This window comes from Bos mutus, chromosome 14 (assembly GCF_027580195.1).
Source record: "Bos mutus isolate GX-2022 chromosome 14, NWIPB_WYAK_1.1, whole genome shotgun sequence".
Classification (NCBI taxonomy): Eukaryota; Metazoa; Chordata; class Mammalia; order Artiodactyla; family Bovidae; genus Bos; species Bos mutus.
The window spans coordinates 45,952,295-45,973,995 of NC_091630.1; the positions used below are offsets into that span (position 1 = coordinate 45,952,295).

General features: G+C 39.0%; 1 protein-coding gene across 1 annotated transcript in view; it reads right to left on the minus strand.

The window, feature by feature from the left end:
- Window positions 1–21,701, minus strand: part of KCNB2 (potassium voltage-gated channel subfamily B member 2) — a 474,255-nt gene that overhangs the window by 224,255 nt on the left and 228,299 nt on the right. The window lies entirely within an intron of this gene.

Genomic DNA, 21,701 nt, shown 5'->3' on the forward strand with positions numbered 1-21,701 from the left:
GCGCTGCTCAGGCGTTTTGGAGAACACCTCTCCATCGGGGATTGTTGCATGCTTTTCTTATAATTAGGCTGAGGCTATGGTTTTGTGGGAGGAAGAGCACAGAAGAAAAATGCTCTTCTCACTGCATGGTATCAAGGGTGCCTATTAGCGACCTGACTTATCACGTTGATGTTGACCTAGATCACCTGGTGGGGTATGTTTGTCAGGTTTCTCTACTGCACAACAGCTCCTTTCCCCTCTTTTCTATACTGCAAGCTTTGAGAGGAAGTCACCGTGTGTAGCCCATACCTAGGCAGTAGGTTTGAAATTCTTGACAAGATTCCTAATCTTTTAGTTGATTCATTGATAACACGGTAAGGAAATGTTAGCATTTATGTATAGGGATGTTGGGGAGATTATTAATAAATAAGATAATGTATATTATAGAGTGCTTAGCACAGGGTGGTTCATTTCCTCCCCCGGAAGATAAATGAGCTGTATGACTGGGGTGAGCCTAGCTTCCAGGGGAAGTGGGTGATGGGTTCAGGGGTCTTTATTATTTACTTATATTATGCTTTTATAAGTACATATAAAAGTATGTATGCCAAGTACATATGCCTTTTTGAGTGTGTCAAACATACATATTAGAAAAATCTTTTAAGCTATATTATAGTTTTGCCAACAAAGGTCTGTCTAGTCAAGGCTATGGTTTTTCCAGCAGTCATGTATGAATGTGAGAGTTGGACTACAAAGAAAGCTGAGCACCGAAGAATTGATGTTTTTGAACTATGGTGTTTTAGAAGACTCCTGAGAGTCCCTTGGACTGCAAGGAGACCCAACCAGTCCATCCTAAAGGAAATCAGTCCTGAATATTCATTGGAAGGACTGAAGTTGCAGCTGAAACTCCAATATTTTGGCCACCTGATGTGAAGAACCAACTCATTGAAAAAGACCCTGATGCTGGGAAAGATTGAAGGCGGGAGGAGAAGGGGATAAGATGGTTGGATGGTATTACCGACTCAATGGACATGAGTTTGAGTAAACTCCAGGAACTGGCAATGAACAGGGAGGCCTGGCGTGCTGCAGTCCATCGGGTAGCAAAGAGTTGGACACACCTGAGCGACTGAACTGAACTGACTGATATTATGGTTTGGGGGTCTAAAATGTTACCTTCCTGTCTGAATAGTTCTAGGCAACAAAAAACGGGTTGGATTCTAAGTATTTATACTTAAAAACAGTTGCTGACTCATTTCCTGGGCTGGGGGATGATACTATATATAGAGAGAGAGCCCATAAAAATACAGTGACCTATTTCTTACTATAAAACACACTTATTCACCAACTAAAAATAACTCATACCACAACATTCCAGAGAAAATCACAGATTAGACTAGAATCTATGAGTGGATCTGGAAAGCGTCCTGGATTATTGTAGGTGCAAGAGTACTAAGTATTAATATAACATATGTATCAGAATGGGCTTCCCTGGTAGCTCAGCTGGTAAAGAATCTGCCTGGAATGCAGGAGACCACGGTTCAATTCCTGGGTCAGTAAGATCGCCCGGAGATGGGATAGGCTACCCACTCCAGTATTCTTGGGCCTCCCTGGTGACTCAGACAGTAAAGAATCCTCCTGCAATGCGGGAGACCTGGCTTCGATCCCTGGGTTGGGAAGATCCCCTGGAGGAGGGCATGGCAACCCACTCCAGTATTCTTGCTTGGAGAGTCCCCATGAACAGAGAAGCCTGGCAGGCTACAGTCCATGGGGTCACAAAGAGTCGGACATGACTGAATGACTAAGCACAGCACACGCTGCACAGCATGTATCAGAATAAGTCATTATAATAAAACATTGTGTTTTATGTTTTTTTCTCCCAATTTGTAAAATAAACCAAAGTTAAATTTGGTATGCTGTATTATCTGGTAGGATTGGAAAAAATATATATTTATTTGTTTCTTGTTTACTTATTTATTTCAGTCTATTCACTCTCCCCCCAAGATGAGTCTCCTCAAAGGTCTGCAGGTCTTTGAAACAAAAACAGCTTGAAGTTCACCACGCCATAATAAAATATTATAATCCTAATCAATAATAGTCTGGTCTTCTAGTGGATATGGTACACAATAACCCAGCACAAAGAATGGTTGTAAGCATCTGTTGAAGCTTCTTTGATAGAATAATGCTGAGGTACATAGAATCAACTTAGTGGCCACACTTACTTCAGAATCTTTCTTAATTCAAAAAACCCCACCATTTAACATTTTATAAGACTTGATGAGACTTAAACACACGAGGAAATAAATGTCTAGAATGTTAAAAAAAATACGGCCATACACATTCATTTTAAATTGAGAAAATTGATGTGCACTTCTAATCAGTATTGTAGTTCTCATGTTCTTGTTTACTCCTTCCTTGCCTTTTTTTGATCTTACTATCTGTGAGTCCCACCCTGTCCTCAACTTTTCATTGTAATTTCACACTTGACCGAAGAACAGGGGATCTGAACAAAGCTGCTGATATGTAAATAACAGCTTTGAAGATGGAAGTACCAAATTGTTCCTAAACAGAAGAAAAACTGCAGTTGCTTTGGTTGAATGTCTCAGTATATAATTTCAACTGTTTTCTAAAATAAAGAGTATATCATCTAGGTTTGTGCTTAGTACTGAGCATGAGAACATTCTAGTTTATTATGATTATTATGATTATTTCCTTTGCTTTTAGGAATAATCTTTATATTCTTCCAAAATTGTGTGGATTTTTTTGTTTTAATTGTGGTTCTTAAGTCTTTGGATTTGCAAATTCTAAGGACTTATGAATCAGAACCTAAGTAATCTCTAATCCAGGAAATAAATTTGATTCTTTTACAAAACAGGAAGGCAGATATGTAAATAATCAACTAATGCTCTTTAGAGAATCAATCCATTTACACTGCAGAATTTAAGATGACTAATTCCATGTCTTTGGTCAATAATATTGGTTGCCACTTTCTATTATGGGACACTGAGTGTACTCAAAAGGTCTCAGAGTTTTGCTATCAAAAAGTAGTTCAAGGCAGAGCAATATTAGCAAACGTTGTGGGCTGGTTAGACATGCAGAGCTTCAGGCCCCTCCCTACTTAATCAGAATCTGCATTTTAACAAGATTTTCCAGGTGACCAGAATTGCCAAATTTAGCAAATAAAAAGACCAAATGCTCAGGTAAACTAGAATTTCAGGTAAACAATGATTTTTTTTTTTTTTTTTAGGACAAGTATGTCTCAAATATTATAAGGGGTCATACTTATGTAAAAAAATTATTTATTGTTTATCTGAAATTAAAATTTAAGTTGATATCCTGTATTTTATCCAGCAATCCAATAGGTGACTTGTATAAATGTTAACTGACCTGAACTGATAAATGTTAAAGCTTGAGAAATAGAGTAAGATCAGTTTTTTCCTCCCTAAAGATATTTAAATATTTGGGTTAGTTCTAGGACTTTATATAATTACATGACTTATATCAAAGCTAAACAAAAGAATTTAAAACATGATCTTGATGGTAAAGGGCCTATGACTAAGAGACCTCTTCCTAACCCTATGTAATAACCACATTTTCTACTTTCTGTATTTGATGTGTTGACATTAAGGCTTTGCTGACCCTGGAAGAGTGCCCCTCCCAGGGATAGCACATTCTTAGAGATAGCAAACAAATCTCAGAGGAGTGTACCTTTCATATGCAAACTAACCAATCCAGAGAGTATTCCCCGACATCTCCATTTCTCAGATTTACACTCTGGGTCACTATTCTGCTCTAATCCTCCCAGGGCCAGATGCTGAACAACCACGGACAGCCCCCACACCCAAGTACCTGCTGAAAAGAATCAAACTATCCAGTCTAAGCCTGTTAACCCGGCCTCATTCAGTCCTTCCAGTGGAATTGACAATAAAGATTCTTGCCTTTATTTCCTCCACTCCCTTTGACACCTAACTGACTGGTGCTTCCCCATGTGGCCCTGCGTGGTATGCATGCCTCCTGTTTCTTGGGATCTGTAAGTATAAAAAGCTTCTTCCTTCATGACAATCACGTTCATGTCTATGTGTCCTATCACACCTGATTTAAACAAACCCCAGGTCCCCATCCAGAACACCCCACTAGGGACTTCCCTGGTGGTTCAGTGGTTAAGACTCTGCCTTGCAATGCAGAGGATGCAGGTTTGAACCCTAGTTGGGGAACTAGGATCCCACATGTCATGGAGCAACTGCCCAAGCACCGCAGCTACTGAACCTGTACCCTCTGAAGCCTGTGTGCCACACACAGAGTTTACGTGACACAGCGAAAGATCCTGCGTGACACAACTAAGACCCACTGACGCAGCAAAACAACAACAGCAACCAAAACCACCACCAACAAAACACCCCACTAACCCTTTAAGATGATGTCACATTTCCCCGGAATTGTGATCAAATAAACCTTTACTTGGAATGGCCTGGAATGATGTGGAGGGGTATTACACTGAAGTACCAAGATAATAACATTTAGGTAGGAGAAAATTCAGTTTTCTGGACAGTTAGTCTACACAATGCTTGGAAACATTTGGGTGATTCAATTCTGTGACTTTCTATCTAGAACTCAGCTGTCATGTGGCCATCATTTTCCACAGAGTTCTTCAGGTCAGGGCAGGCCAAGCAATCAGAGAAAAGATATATTGCAGTGACTTTAGAGACTGGTGTAGTCATTTAGAAGCTACACCTCACAGCTGTCACCCAAGTTGGGAAATGGGCGAGGGAGTTTCTTTGCACTGCTCAAGGTCATCTGGAACACTGGTACATAAGGGCACACATCTCCCAATCCATTATGCAATAAGACATGAACTTCTTTACATCATCTTTCCATTGAGTCACCCAGGTTTTGTTGTCATTGTTGTTGTGTTTTTTTTTTTTTTTTTTTTTGGTGCTTTTTGCTAGTACACAAAGCAAATTTCAAAAAGTTGACTTTAGACTCCAATTCTAAATGTTAAGGACACAGAGGTTCTATTTATGACCACTTTCAACTGGACAAAAGGATAATCTAGGGTTGCCTTTATCTCATTGTTTTTCATAATATTTATGTCATTTGCACAATGTAACATTTGCTAGGCATAAGCAAATATCCAACTTGCACTCAGAAGAGGACAGAATAGAATCATGGTCCTTGTCAGCTAGGAAGGAAGCACATAGAAATTCTGTGTGGGAAAAAAAAGTGTGAAGCCGAGAGATGGGCAACGTGAATCTATAATATCTTTATAATGACGCCTTAAATTCCATGGCTCTAGTCCGCTAAAATTTCAAGCAATGGGTACTGTTTCTTCCTTACTCAAGCAACTGTACTGAATTGTACTCAGGACTGGTATAGAGAATGGGAAACTGATTGCAAATCTAACTTGAGGAGTTCTACTGTATAATAAAAAATTTGAGTGGACCTTGTGTCTAGTTCTTGGGAGGGAGCCTCTAAGCCCCTAGAATTTCCAGTGTGATTGGAATGTCTTCCCGGTTGTCATGGTGGGCCCCTCAGGCCATACCTGAGAGTTTGTGCTAATGAGGTGACTCAGGACAGGTCACAGCAGAAGGACCATCTCTAAGGACCATCCTGCGAGGGTAGAAGCTTTGAGCCACATGATATTGATTCATCCCTGGAGAGGACTCGGGGCTGGAAATTAACTGCAACCTCCCAGCCAGTAATTCAATCAATCATAGCTACTTCCAAAACTCCAAATAACTTTGAACACTGAAGCTTGGGTGAGCTTCCTGGATTGGTAATTCTCTACATATTGTCACACATCAATATGCTAACTGGCTAATGCATCCCTGAGGATAACAGAAGTTTCATGGTTAGAATCCTGCCAGACTTCGGCCCTATGTGTCTCTTCTAATTTGTATCCTTCTGTTATCGTAAAACTATTATCATAAGAACAGTGCTTCCAGTGAGTTCTGTGGGTCTTTTTGGTGAATTTTTGAAGGGGTAGTGTGAAAGCTTGAATTTGTAGCCAGTTGATCAGAATCAAGGATGACCCTGGGGACCCCCAAACTTGTGGCTGGTGTCAGTCTGTGGAGGACTGTACCCTTAACCTCTGGGCATCTAGGAATATAGATGCCTTCAAATATTCATATTCATCTTCTCCTTCATGTCTTCTCTTCTAATTAACACTACACATATGTTTAGGACAGAAAACTCCTTACTGTTGTTCAGTTGCTAAGTCATGTCTGACTCTTTTCAACCGCATGGACTGCAGCATGCCAGGCTCCTAAGTCCTCCACTATCCCCATGAGCTTGCTCAAATTCATGTCCACTGAGTTGGTGATGCTACCTAACCAACTCATCCTCTGCTGCCCCCTTCTCCTTTTGTCTTCAATCTTTCCCAGCATCAGAGTCTTTTCCAATGAGGTGGCTCTTTGCATGAAGTGGCTAAAGGATTGGAGCTTCAGCTTTAGCATCAGTCCTTCCAATGAATATTCAGGGTTGACTGTCTTTAGGATTGACTGGCTTGATCTCCGTGCAGACCAAGGGATCCTCAAGAGTCTTCTCCAGTCTTACCCTTATTGTATATTTATTTTATTAATGCAATTTCATGCATGCTCACTTCACTCTGATTTTGCCAAAGATTAGCTTAGTTTCTTTGCCTGGGTAGGCTGGGTTCTTGGCACAAGATCTCTCTAGATGGGGGAGGAGAATGGATCACAGTATGTATATTTAATCTAGAAGGTGAAAGACAAGCTGTGATAGTAAAGTGCTGCCTTCTTTTCACCTGTGTTCCATCTCCTCACACACAGTCAAACAGGACCATGCAGCTGGGTCATGTTGGCAGGAGCTGCAGCAGAGCAGGGACAAATAAATAGGATCAAGTGGATCAGCCTACGGGGCTACTGCAAATAGAATAAAATCCAACCACCTCTCAAGGGCAAGGGGAACTTAGGCTCTGGCTCACCTCCACAACTTCCTATCATTGTGCATTAGGCTCCTTTCCTTCCCCTCAACCACTCTGAGTTTGCTCTTGCTTCAGGCCCCTGGCACTCATTTTCTCTCTACCATGCTCTTTTCCTGCAACTCATATGGTGGCTCCTCCTCAGCATGTACATTTCAGCTCCAAGGTCACTTCCTCCCTGGTCATACTTGATAAAGCACTACCCACCCCCTCCCTAGCCCCACACTGGAGCTCCTCCCCAGCCCATTATTTGGTTAACTGTTTCTGTAGCATTTATTGCTACAGATACTGAGGAGGTATTGATGTGGTTACAATCTTGTTTCCTGTTTCTATGCCTCCCACATACACCACCATAACATATATGACAGGGACTTTGCTTTGCGTTGTTTACACCAGATCCTTGGCTCACAGAAGAGTAAGCAGCAGCTATCAGTGAACAGAGCATTCACCAGGTGCTTTCACTGTGGGGGGTGGAGTGAGACCTACAGGACACGTCCAAGATTCATTTCCTCCCTTGAGGAACTGTGGAAACTGAGTCACATGTATAAATGAAATGGAGAGCTCCAATCATTTCTGTGGTTGCTTCTGTTCTCTAAATGTTGTTCAGGGTTGTACCCTTGGCCTTATCTGTCTTCCTGCTTCACAAATCTAGCCTTTCGCAGACTTCAAATAGTATCCCTATGCAGCTGATTCCTAAACTGTTCCCAACAATCTTAGCAAAATATCATAGGCCTTTCCCCGCCTCCCTCCCTCCCTCTTTCTCTTCCTTTTGTTTATTTATTTTTTAAAAATTAACATTGTCTCCCAGGAAGTATAAATTAGAGGCCAAAAAAAGAATATAAAAACTGATAAGGAAATTGAACAAAAACATGTACTGGAGAATAAGAAGGAAAATAAGATTCAGAGCTTCAAAATTTACTAAACTTATAAAATGAAATATAAGGCCATATTAACTCATGGAAAAAAACATAGTAAAATTATTTTTTTATATTATTCTTAGCACACAGCTTTATCAAGACTTAACAGAAGTGATTGATATGTTTTAAAGTATAGCTGGATTTGTATAATAATAAGTAAAACTTTGAGGAATTTGATAGCATGTATACAAAATATCATAATTGAGCTGTAGTATTAAAGGCAGAATAAATATCAACGGTTAGTTGCCTGTCTCAGAGGAAAAAAGTAGAGAAAGCAAAGAACTTAAAAATGAATTAAAATTTATCCAATTTAGAATCAAATAAAAATGCCATAGGCCCGGCACCAAGGAATATTCTTGGATTGGAATTTGTTCAATACCCTAAATTTAACCAGCTGCAATTCCTCTTTAAGTGCCATCCAATACAACTTTTTGAAATAGAGGGTGAGCATTTAAAGAGAAATTGGTATGAAACAAAATCTCCCTGGAATATCTATTCTTTAAGACAAACAGATGCAGTCTTTTTCATTATGCTCAATGTATGTTACAGAAAGCACAGGTCCTAGTTAGGAATGACATAAAAATGCACAATCATTGTTTCATCCTAGACCATAACTGCCTAGCTGCTTTCTTGATAGCTCAGCTGGTAAAGAATCCATCTGCAATGTGGGAGACCTGGGTTCGATCCCTGGGTTGGGAAGATCCCCTGGAGAAGGGAAAGGCTGCCTACTCCATTATTCTGACTTAGAGAATTCCATGGACTGTATAGTCCATGGGATTGCAAAGAGTTGGACACGACTGAGCTACTTTCGGAGAAGGCAATGGCACCCCACTCCAGTACTCTTGCCTGGAAAATCCCATGGATGGAGGAGCCTGGTGGGCTGCAGTCCATGGGGTCGCTAAGAGTCAGACATTACTGAGCGATTTCACTTTCACTTTTCACTTTCATGCATTGGAGAAGGAAGTGGAAACCCACTCTAGTGTTCTTGCCTGGAGAATTCCAGGGATGGGGGAGCCTGGTGGGCTGCCGTCTCTGGGGTCGCATAGAGTTGGACACGACTGAAGTGACTTAGCAGAGCGACTTTCACTTCATAACTGCCTAGAATATTGCCACATTTATAACTCGTGGTGGACAGGCAACTTCATTTTAAAAAAATTTTATTTATTTTTAATTGGAGGATAATTGCTTTACAATATTGTGTTGCTTTCTGCCATACATTCATGTGAATCAGCCATAGGTACACATATGTCCCCTCCTTCTTGGACCTCCCTCCCACCTCCCACCCGGTCTCAACACTCTACCTTGGACAGGCAACTTTAGTATCATCCAGATGCCCCTTGCTGGGAAGGGGGGTGGTGAGCCAGTCAGAGAGGCGAAAGGCCAGCTTACCTTTGCCCCTGGCTCTGGAATGTGGTAGGGAAGGGTAGAATGTGCCAGAGGGCCTGGCGTGCTGCAGTCCATGACTGAACAACAACAACAACAAGGGTAGGAAGTGTCATCCATGACAAATAAAAACCCCCAGGCTGCACCAACCATGGGTACAAAGTCTTTATTCCTTATGGTGTTAGGAATACTAAACAGAGATAATCTCTAACCTAGCCAAAACATTTCTCAAGTGTGAGAGTAAAACACATTTTCATAAAAAGACTGTGAGAAAGATCATTACAGACTTGTACTTGAAAGAATTACTAAAGAATGTATATCAAAAAAAGAGAACTGGAAGAAGAAATGGAATTCAAGGATCACCAGTGACAAACCATGATGTATGAAGTAAATAAGCAGCAAAAATACATTATACAGCACAGAGAAATTTAGCCATCATTCTGTAATAACTATTTTATTTTTTTATTAAAAAGTTATTTTATTTTATATACGAATATAGTTGATAAACAGTGTTGTGTTAGTTTCAGGTACACAGCAAAGTGTAACTTTAAATAGAATACAATCTGTATAAATATCGAATCACTATGTTGTACACCTGAAACTAAAAGAATATTGCAAATCAATTATAATTATACTTCGATAAAAAAGATCAATTGTGAACAAATGTTTTTTTTAAACTGTGGCACAATCTGTAGAAGCCTTAATTGAAGCCACAATCACAATGCAAAAAGGTAAAAACAGGGTAGCAAAAATAAGCACAGTTTTAAATAATAGCATAGACAAGAAAGTCACTGATTCTGTCAATGGAGTTAAGAAAGAGGTGACTTTTGAAATGAGGATCAAAGGATGAGCAGGGATCATCCTTTGATGATGAACAGGCAAGAGGAAGAAGGAACTTTTCAAAGGCAAAGTTCCTAAGTCATGATGGCACGTGGCCATTGTTCTAAAATATGCAGAGTAGCCCATGAACCAGGTGCTCCCTAGGAAGCTGCAGAAAAAAGGCTGGAAAATCTGGTCTTGTTCCTCTCAAACCGATGTCATCAGAGGCAGCTTGTGCAAAATGCAAGATTACAACTCTTAGGAAGACAGAGAAGACATATGAAGTTTAAACATCATATTAGAAATAATAACACCAAATTTCATCATTAGGGAGCTTTATTTCCAAGATTATTTTAAATAGTCATTTTATTATTTTCAAAAGACCTCTGTTCTTTTTCTTTCCTCTAGATCCCATGGGGGTTTATTATCCCTGGGACTCTATTTAAGAGGATGGAAAATTTCTCATTTATTGAGGTGATTTTTTTTTTCCATTTTCATAATCAAAAGGAAATTGCGAGTTTTTCGGCTCACAGTTGGAAAATGGACCTGAAAAGTGAACATGCCTTGGGAAGAGAAAAATACATCAATTCAAACCAGTAAGAGATGGAAAACATCAATCAAAATATCTAGAATAAAGTTATAATATGGAGGATGTGATAGTCCATTGAGTAATTAAGAATTCATTTTCTTCTTATTGCAAATGCTACCTGTTGAGATTCAAAACCATTTAGTCACATAAATTCCAAAATGCTTTACTTTTTGATTGGTTCTAGCTTGTGAACTGTGGTGTTGGAGAAGATTCTTGAGAGTCCCTTGGACTGCAAGGAGATCCAACCAGTCCATTCTGAAGGAGATCAGCTCTGGGATTTCTTTGGAAGGAATGATGCTAAAGCTGAAACTCCAGTACTTTGGCCACCTCATGTGAAGAGTTGACTCATTGGAAAAGACCCTGATGCTGGGAGGGATTGGGGGCAGGAGGAGAAGGGGAGGACAGAGGATGAGATGGCTGGATGGCATCACTGACTCGATGGACGTGAGTCTCAGTGAACTCCGGGAGTTGGTGATGGACAGGGAGGCCTGGCGTGCTGCGATTCATGGGGTCGCAAAGAGTCGGACACGACTGAGGGACTGAACTGAACTGAACTGATTGATCTATACAGGATCATCTGAGGATTAAATTAGGTGTTTAGGATTTAAAGATACCCCGAAAGATTTTCTTTAGCCGTAATTCTGATTGAAGCACTCAGAGGAGAATGCATGCAAGGCTGTCCAAGTATATGGTAAAGAAAGTCAAGTTTGTGCTTCTCCATCTGAGCCTTGGACCATCCTTCATGGTCCTCTCATATCTTCCTCCTGAGAACTCGCTCTTTGAGAAAGATTTTATGAACATTATTCATATTAGGTCAGAATAATTACTAAGGCTTAACGGGGTGTCTTTCCCTGCCATATTTACTTTGTATTAGGGGACACTGGTCTCAATTTCTTAATGAAGAATCTGAGGCATTAGCTAGTGTGTTGAAAGGTGAATCTTGATCCGGGACATTCCAACAGCCCTAGCATTCAACACATAGGTCCTTGCGTGTAGCTCCTAGCTATAAATCTGGTTCTGAGCCTGTTTCAGAAAATGACATCCTATCAAATTGTGCCATGTACAATACTCTGTGCCAAATGGACATCCAACAAGAAAATAATGAGTGATTGATTGATTGATCTTCCTTTTATCTTTAGAACAAAATCCAAATTCCATACCAGTTTAAGGGAACCCATTTAATTTGGTCCATGATTATTTCTCCAGCCTAATTTTCTGGTACTTTATTATCTGAACCCAAAGCTGCAGTCCTAGTCAATCATAGGCAATTTTCCAGGTTTATCATCTTTATTTTTTTTTTGCACCTTCAGGCCACTTTCTCTGCTTGAAATGCATTTCCTACTGTCTTTTGCTTAATTCCTACGGGAAGGGAGGAGGGAGGAGGGTTCAGGATGGGGAACACGTGTATACCTGTGGTGGATTCATGTTGATATATGGCAAAACCAATACAATATTGTAAAGTTAAAAATAAAATAAAATAAATTAAAAAAAAAAAAGTCTCCTCCTCTGGGAAGTCTTCCCTCATCCTAAAAGATTTTTGCACCCCTCCGTTTTGTTTCCCTTGTATCTCTGTCTTTAACCATATGATAGCAATTTCTCATTGTACTGAAATCTCTTATATATTGGCTTAGTTGCTTCTCTGGTGGCTCAGATGGTAAAGCATCTGTCTGCAATACAGGAGACCCGGGTTCGATCCCTGGGTTGTGAAGATCCCCTGGAGAAGGAAATGGCAGCCCACTCCAGTATTCTTGCCTGGAAAATCCCACGGACGGCGGAGCCTGGTAGGGGTCACAAAGAGTTGGACACGACTGAGCGACTTCACTTCACTTCTTATTATTTTACTTTTTAAAGTAAGGATGAGGATCTGAATTTTATTAACATTTGTGTCTCTACTGCTTAATGTGAAACCTAGGCATACAATAGGAGTTCACTAAATATTTGTTGAATTCCATTGTGAGGGTGGAGGCAGATGGCAGGTGGATTTTCTTCAAAAGGATAGAAAGATGTGACTCCAAGAAAAGAAATGATAGATCCCAATAGAGTGGAGTAATTATGGGACAATGCCTGTGACGCCATTCAAGAGACAGGTGAAATAAACCTATCAACTAAATCTTCCATTATGTCCTAAAGCTAGGACCTATTGCTTCATATTTGAAGTAAACAGAAAAGTGGATCTTTTAACCCTAATAAGTGGCATAGTTGGAATATGTAAACAATTTCTAAACTATTAAAATGGGAGATGATTATCCATAAAGAATACTTCAAAGTTGAAGTGAAGTCGCTCAGTCATGTCCAGCTGTTTGTGACCCCATTCTCCAGGCCAGAATACTAGAGTGGGTAGACTTTCCCTTCTCAAGGGGATCTTCCCAACCCAAGGATTGAACCCAGGACTCCCACTCTGCAGGTGGATTCTTTACCAGCTGAGCCACAAGGGAAGCCCAAGAATACTGAAGTGGGTAGCCTATCCCTTCTCCAGGGGATCTTCCCCACCCAGGAGTCGAACCAGGGGCTCCTGCATTGCAGGCGGATTCTTTACCAACTGAGCTATCAGGGAAGCCCAAGTTATACTCCTTCTAAATGTGATGTCTGGATGAAAAGCACTGCCTACATCATCACGTTCTTTGGCGCCTCTGTTGAAAAAACACTCTCAGGCTAGAAAAGTGATGTAAATTTACATGATAAAACTATTTTTATTTTTTATTTTTTTATTTTTTATTTTTTAGTTCTTCCTTCACCACCGTGTAGCTCTTCCCTACCGGCTTTTTTTTTTTTTTTTTTTATAATTCTATTTTAATACTTTGACTTTTGATTTTTTCAAGTTTTCTTCTAGACATGGGTATATAAATCACAGTGGAGATATAAGACCTGGCATTGTTTTTCATGGATATTGCAAACAACTTTCTATACCAACAGAATAATTACAACTATCATTTTATTTATTTATTTTTTAATTTTTCAGCACTTTATTTATTTATTTTTTTATTTGATAAATTTAATGCCTTTTATTGCCATACCTCATTTTACTGTGCTTTGCTTTAGTGAGCTTTATAGATACATTTTTTTTTTCCTTGTTAATTTTCTGTTTAGTTGATCTATCCATAAGTGTGAGTGGGGTATTAAAGTCTCCCACTATTATTGTGTTATTGTTAATTTCTCCTTTCATACTTGTTAGGATTTGTCTTACATACATGGTGCTCCCATGTTGGGTGGATATATATTTATAATTATTATATCTTCTTCTTGGATTGATCCTTTGATCATTATGTAGTGACCTTCTTTGTCTCTTTTCACAGCCTTTGTTTTAAAGTCTAATTTATCTGATACGAGTATTGTGACTCCTGCTTTCTTTTGGTCCCAATTTGCATGGAAAATCTTTTTCCAGCCCTTCACTTTCAGTCTGTATGTGTCCCCTGTTTTGAGGTGGGTCTCTTGTAGACAACATATGTAGGGGTCTTGTTTTTGTATCCATTCAGCCAGTCTGTCTTTTGGTTGGGGCATTCAACCCATTTACGTTTAAGGTAATTACTAATAAGTATGATCCCGTTGCCATTTACTTTATTGTTTTAGGTTGAGTTTATACACCATTTTTGTGTTTCCTGTCTAGAGAATATCCTTTAGTATTTGTTGGAGAGCTGGTTTGGTGGTGCAGAATTCTCTCAGCTTTTGCTTGTCTGAAAAGCTTTTGATTTCTCCTTCATACTTGAATGAGATCCTTGCTGGGTACAATAATCTGGGCTGTAGGTTATTTTCTTTCATCATTTTAAGTATGTCTTGCCATTCCCTCCTGGCTTGAAGAGTTTCTATTGAAAGATCAGCTGTTATCCTTATGGGAATTCCCTTGTGTGTTATTTGTTGTTTTTCCCTTGCTGCTTTTAATATTTGTTCTTTGTGTTTGATCTTTGTTAATTTGATTAATATGTGTCTTGGGGTGTTTCTCCTTGGGTTTATCCTGTTTGGGACTCTCTGGGTTTCTTGGACTTGGGTGATTATTTCCTTCCCCATTTTAGGAAGTTTTCAACTATTATCTCCTCAAGTATTTTCTCATGGTCTTTCTTTTTGTCTTCTTCTTCTGGAACCCTATGATTGAATGTTGTAGCGTTTAATATTGTCCTGGAGGTCTCTGAGATTGTCCTCATTTCTTTTAATTCGTTTTTCTTTTATCCTCTCTGATTCATTTATTTCTACCATTCTATCTTCTAATTCACTAATCCTATCTTCTGCCTCTGTTATTCTACTATTTGTTGGCTCCAGAGTGTTTTTAATTTCATTTATTGCATTATTCATTATATATTGACTCTTTTTATTTCTTCTAGGTCCTTGTTAAACCTTTCTTGCATCTTCTCAATCCTTGTCTCCAGGCTATTTATCTGTGATTCCATTTTAATTTCAATTTTTTAATTTCAAATTAAAATTAAATTTTAATTTCTCCCTGTTATGTTGTCCTCTGTGCTTCCAAAGCTCGGCACGGATTCGGCAGTGAGAAGGTTTCCTGGTGTTTGGAAACTTCTCTCTTTTTAAGACTCCCTTCCCGGGACGGAACTCCGTCCCTCCCTCTTTTGTCTCTTTTATTGTCTTTAATATTTTTTCCTACCTCCTTTCGAGGAGTTGGGTTGCTTTTCTGGGTGCCTGATGTCCTCTGCCGGCATTCAGAAGTTGTTTTGTGGAATTTACTCGGCGTTTAAATGCTCTTTTGATGAATTTGTGGGGGAGAAAGTGTTTTCCCCGTCCTACTCCTCCGCCATCTTGGCGCCTTCCTCCAAAACTATTTTTAATTTAATTCTTAGTTCTGCTTGCTGTTCTTTTGCCAGGAAGTCTCAGACTTGACTCCCTTTGCCCTGTTACTGAGTTGCAAAATGATGCCAAAGCAACCAATTAATTTATATCTCCATATGTTGGTTGTGTTCTGATCACAGTAGGGCACTGAAGGGTGAGCTGGTAATGGTTCCGTTTTTTCCCAGAGACTGGGGGAGGGCAGGCAGGGTTTCTCGTGAGTCAATGGCCCGGGGCTGGCTCTGAAATGGAGAAGTGAACCCTGGGGAGAGCTGAGGAGGAGGAAACACACTTGGGGCTGGCAGGTGCTATCTTAGAAGACAGCTTAGACAGCTGACCTTATTTAAGCATCAGGAAGCAATCTACAAGTCATTTCCAGTAGAATGAGCAATCAACTGAGGATCTGACTATCAACTCCCAGAAGGACTTCCTGCCTAGAGTCATAGTTCAGGGCGAGCTGCACGGGTCGGTACACACTTTTCATAAATAACAGAAAGAGAGACATTTGTAGTTTGGACACCATAGGTAATTATTTCCTCTACAATGAGGACTCTTAACCTTGTTTTGAGGGGTCATAAAGCTTCTGAGAAGTTGATGTATATCAAAGATTACATTCTGGGGAAAGCACATGATTCCCCACACATACAGAGCATTGGATACCCGGTGACCCCTTGTCAGAGAGCCCCTCAACCTGAGAACTCTTTTAAGGAAACTATAAGACTGTATTTGTTAAAAGTTTGTCAATTTGAGTAAAGGGAAATATTCTTGGCATAAAGTCTGAAAATTCTTGATTCTAAACATGTGGTACAAGTCTAAAGTGAGTAAAGGGCTGCCGTGTTGAAAATCAGCAAAGTCCCTCCCCTCACTCAGAGTTTTTAGTTGCATCTGCAGAGGTGCTTCTATAATAAATTACAGCAGAAACGTCATCAAAAGTGAGGATTCTGAAAAACAAATGCTCTGAGACTTAATGCCTTCTAAAAGTCTGAGATTTATATATTCTTCTGAGGAAGGGAATCCAGACTATTGTCTATTCTCGAACACACAGCAGGACAGTTCTCCACACCTGTCTTTCCATACTCACCTCCATTTCTGTGTGTAACTGCCAGGTTCAGTTCAGTTCAGTTCAGTCACTCAGTCGTGTCCGACTCTTTTCGACCCCATGAATTGCAGCACGCCAGGCCTCCCTGTCCATCACCAACTCCCGGAGTGCACTCCAACTCACGTCCATCCAGTTGGTGATGCCATCCAGCCATCTCATCCTCTGTCGTCCCCTTTTCCTCCTGCCCCCAATCCCTCCCAGCATCAGAGTCTTTTCCAATGAGTCAACTCTTCCCAACTGCCAGGTAGTACTAATTAATTTAATAATCCTCTCAGCAATCCTATTGCTGAGAACCTGATTTACTCATAACTAAGGTCATGATGCCTTTCATGCTGTCAGGAAGTTGGTAATTATAGTAGTGGAAATGAAATATTGACTCAGGCTATCTCCTGGAAGACATCACAGAAAGGATCTACATTCTCTTTAAATATGCTATTGAGAACATTTGTCATTAGCTAATTTGCATTAATGAACACTGGCTAAGTAGGCATGTTTACAAGCTGTGAAGGTGTAACCTCATCTCACAATAACTCTGAATTGAAGCCAAGATTTTAAGCAGAATAGGCAATTGATTTTGCCCATAAGGAGCACTCATTACTTAATATAGTTGGCAGATTCCATATGTTATCAATTACAATTAATAGTCCTTATTTGGAATGCAAGCACATTGTTGTTTAGCTCAGAAGTTATTTGCAAACTCAACTACAACCCAAACTTATGTAAGGAATCAGCTGCAGGTATCACTTTGGGTAGCTGCCAAGTTGTGTCTGACTCTTTGTGACCCCATAGACTGTAGCCTGCCAGGTTTCTCTGTCCTCGGAATTTCCCAGGCAGGAATACTGGAGTGGGTTGCCATTTCCTACTCCAGGGGATTTTCCTGACCCAGGGATTGAACCCACATCTCCTGCACTGGCAGGTACATTCTTTTACTGCTGAGCCACCAGGGAAGCCACAGGTATTATTAGATTTTTGCATAAAAGTCTTGTTTTTGTTCAGTTACTAAGTCGTGTCCGGCTCTTTGCAGCCCCATGGACTGCAGCACTCCAGGCTTCCCTGTCCCTAACTATCTCCCAGAGTTTGCCCAAGTTCATGTCCACTGAATTGGTGATGCTATCAAACCATCTCATCCTCTGCCACCCTCTTCAAAGCTGCCTTTCCCAGCTTCAGAGTCTTTTCCAATGAGTTGGAAATTCACATCAGGTGGCTAAATTCTATGATGCTTAAATATCTGAAGAAAAATATTTGTTACTTATTATAAAGTATATTTTAAATAACCATTTTTTATGTTTAGTCACACAAACACAAACAACCACAATGAAAAAAACAAAGAATAATAATGACTGCATTTCAAATATTACACAGTTCTGAAATTGGGTTAGTATGTATTACACACATGTAAATATAAGACTAGAGATGGGTTTTTATAATATATCATATGGAGTTAGGGTCTATTGCAGTAGAGTTCTCCCAAAGAAATCTCTGACAATCAGAGTATGTTAATTCGACTCATTTGTGTGTGTGTTTTATTTTAAAATCATTCCTATATTTTTTGAGATATGATTGACATGCATCACTATTTAAGTTTCAAGTGTGCTTCATAATGGTTTAACTAAAATATATTGTGAAATGGTTACCACAATAACTTTTGTTAACATCCATCAACTCATATAGATACAATAAAAAGAAAAGGACAAAAAATTTTTTTTCTCCTTGAAATGAGAACTCTTAGGATCTATTCTCTTAACAACTTTCCTACATATCATATGTAGTATTAACTATGGTTATCATATTGTATGTTACATCCCTAGTATTTTTTTATCTTGTAACTGCCAGTTCATACCTTTTGACCACCTTCCTCCAGTTCCCCTTCCCTGTATCATCACCTCCAGCAAATACAAATCTTATCTCTTTTTCCTTGGGTTTTGCTTTTTTTTTTTTTTCAGATTCCAAATATAAGGGAGATCATACAGTATCTGTCTTTTTCTGTACGACTTATTTTATTCAGAATAATGTCTTCAAGGTCCATTCACGTTGCCACAAATGGCAGGATTTTCTCATTATTTTTATGCTGAAATATATATCTTTATCTATATATATGTATATGGAACAACATTTTGTCCATCCATTTGTTGATGGACATTTAGGATGTTTCCATGTGTTGGTGATTGTAAAAAATGCTGCTATTAACATGGAAGTGCAAATCTCTTTTCAAGTTAGTGTTTTTGTTTCCTTTCGATATATTCCCAGAATTGGAATTTCTGGATCATACATTAGTTCTACTTTTAATGTTTTGAAAATCCTCCACACTGTTTTCCATAGTGGCTGTACCAATACATCAGCATTTGCTATCTTTTACCTTCTTTTTTTTTTAAATTTAATTTTATTTTTAAATTTTACAATATTGTATTAGTTTTGCCAAATATCGAAATGAATCCGCCACAGGTATACCTGTGTTCCCCATCTTTTATCTTCTTGATGATGGCTTGAGGTGACATCTCATTGTGGTTTTGATTTGCATTTTCCTATAATGAGTTACATGAGCATTTTTTTATGTATCTGTTGGTCATGCATATATCTTCTTTGAAAAATGTCTACTCAGGTCCTTTGCCCATTTATTATTTGGATTAATTGTATGTTTGTTTTGCTACTGAGTTGTATGCATTCTTTACATATTTTGAGTATTAAACCCTTATCAGATGTATGGTTCACAAAATTTTTTTCCCATTCTGTAAGCTACCTTTTCACTTTGCTGATTATTTTGCTGTGTAGAAGCTTCTTTGAGGAATCTCAGTTGTTTATTTTTAATTTTCTTGTTTATGCTTTAAGTGTTAACCCCCCCAAATCATTGCCAAGACACATGTCAAGGAGCTTTCATCCTATGTTTTCTTCCAGGATCTTCATGGTTTCTGGTCTTACATTTAAGTCTTTAATCCATTTCAAGTTAATTTTTGTGAAAAAAGAAGTACCATTTCATTTTTTTTTACATGTGGATATCTAATTTTCCCCACCATTTATTGAAGAGACTGCCTTTTCTCTATTTAGTATTACTGGCTCACTTGTCAAATATTGATTGCTCATATCTGCTAAGGTTTATTTCTGGGATCTTGATTCTGTTCCATTGATCTATTTGTCTATTGTTATAATTTGACTATCATATTTACCTCCATTTCAAATTTCAGTCATAAACTCTAAGTTAACTTAGAATATATTTTCCCTATAGTTTTTTGATTAGACACTTTGGAAGAGGGGATCAAAAGAGTGGACTTAAAGGTAGAGGATGGTAGGAAATGCTTCTGAAAACCAAACTCCCTTTTGTTTTTTCCAAGTAGTCATTTTGTCAGAAAAAATTGTAAGGAGATCCATGGTTCAGTAAAGAATGAACACTCACATTTGTCACGACTCCTTAATAAAAAAATTAGTCATTTTATGTTTCAACATAATGAAATTTATCTTGTTGAATTTTGTCAATGAGAACTCTTGGGACGGAGCCAAGGTAGCAGACAAATCTTCAGGGGTCCATCATAAATATGGAATAATATAATACTCGTTTACAACCTTATTGCAGGACATTTTGAGGCCAGATGTATGTCAGGATTCAGAAATTTTTTTCTTAACAATGGAAAGGCAAAAGGGTGCATATACTGAATACCGCATAACACTGCCAGCAGGAAATCCAAATCAGTAGAATTTCTGCAGAGAAATGTTTCAGTATTCACACTAAATTGTGTAATTATGCAGTAAGGAAAGGCTATCAATTCAGGCCAAATATAATTGTCAAGGGAGTTTATGTGTAAACCTTGGGAAATCGTTCAGTCTTTAGTGTTTTGGAGACTTTGGAATTGCAGATTAAGGACTGTGGTCCTGTGTGGACATCCGGAAATTATGTCTCTAGCATCTATATTCTGTAAGCAGGAGCAATAATCAAACAACTTGTCTATATACTTGCAGTCTGATTACCTGGGAAGCTCTAATTTCTGTGAAATTTGAACTTTAGTCATTCCTATTCAGTTTTTGTAATCTATTTTGATGGCATCCATTAAGAACAATCTCACTGGCATCTGGGCAAACAAGGAGATTAGGGATTGGCAATCTAGTTTGTTAAATGACTAGCATTCACATCATGCATATCCTATGCATATTCCTGGGCAAACAGTGAGATTACTGGTCCCAGAAGACAGTCCAGGGTTGCTCTTTTCCTTAGTAAACTAAAGAAATGAAATATATTAGTCCAGTGTTCATCAGCCCCTGGAGCCATCATTAAGAATATAAAGATTAGCCTCCTTGAAGGAGAAATGGGCCTCAATCTCTGAGTTTTTTCCCAAGTACCTGGATGACTCTGATACACAATAAAGTCTGAGAATCACTGATGTTGACATTGGATCATAGAAAAAGCAAGAGAATTTCAGAAAAACATCTACTTCTTCTTTTTTGACTACACCAAAGCCTTTGACTGTATGGATCACAACATTGTGGAAAATTCTTCAAGAGATGAGAATACCAGACCATCTGACCTACCTCCTGAGAAATCTGTATGCAGGTCAAGAAGTAACAGTTAGAACTGGACATGGAACAATGGACTGGTTCTAAATTGGGAAAAGAATAGGTCGAGACTGTACATTGTCACCCTGCTTATTTAACTTATATGCAGAGTACATCAGGTGAAATGCCAGGCTCGATGAAGCACAAGCTGGAATCAAGATTGCTGGAAGAAATATCAATAACCTCAGATATGCAGATGACATCATCCTTATAGCAGAAAGTGAAAAGGAAATAAAGAGCCTTTTGATGAAAGTGAAAGAGGAGAGTGAAAAGCTGGCTTAAAACTCAACATTCAAAGAAAGAAGATCATGGCATCCCATCCCTCCACTTCAGGGAAAATAGATGGAGAAACAGTGGAAACAGTGACTTCTTGGGCTCCCAAATCACTGCAGGTGATGACTGCAGCCATGAAATTAAAAAATGCTTGCTCCTTAGAAGAAAAGCCATGACCAACCTAGATGCATCTTAAAAAGCAGAGACTTTACTTTGCCAACAAAGGTCCATGTAGTCAAAGTTATGGTTTTTCCAGTAGTCATGTATGGATGTGAGAGTTGGACCATAAAGAAAGCTGAGGACCGAAGAATTGATGCTTTTGAACTATGGTGTTAGAGAAGACTCTTGAGAGCCCCTTGGACTGCAAGGAGATCAGGCCAGTTAATCCCAAAGGAAATC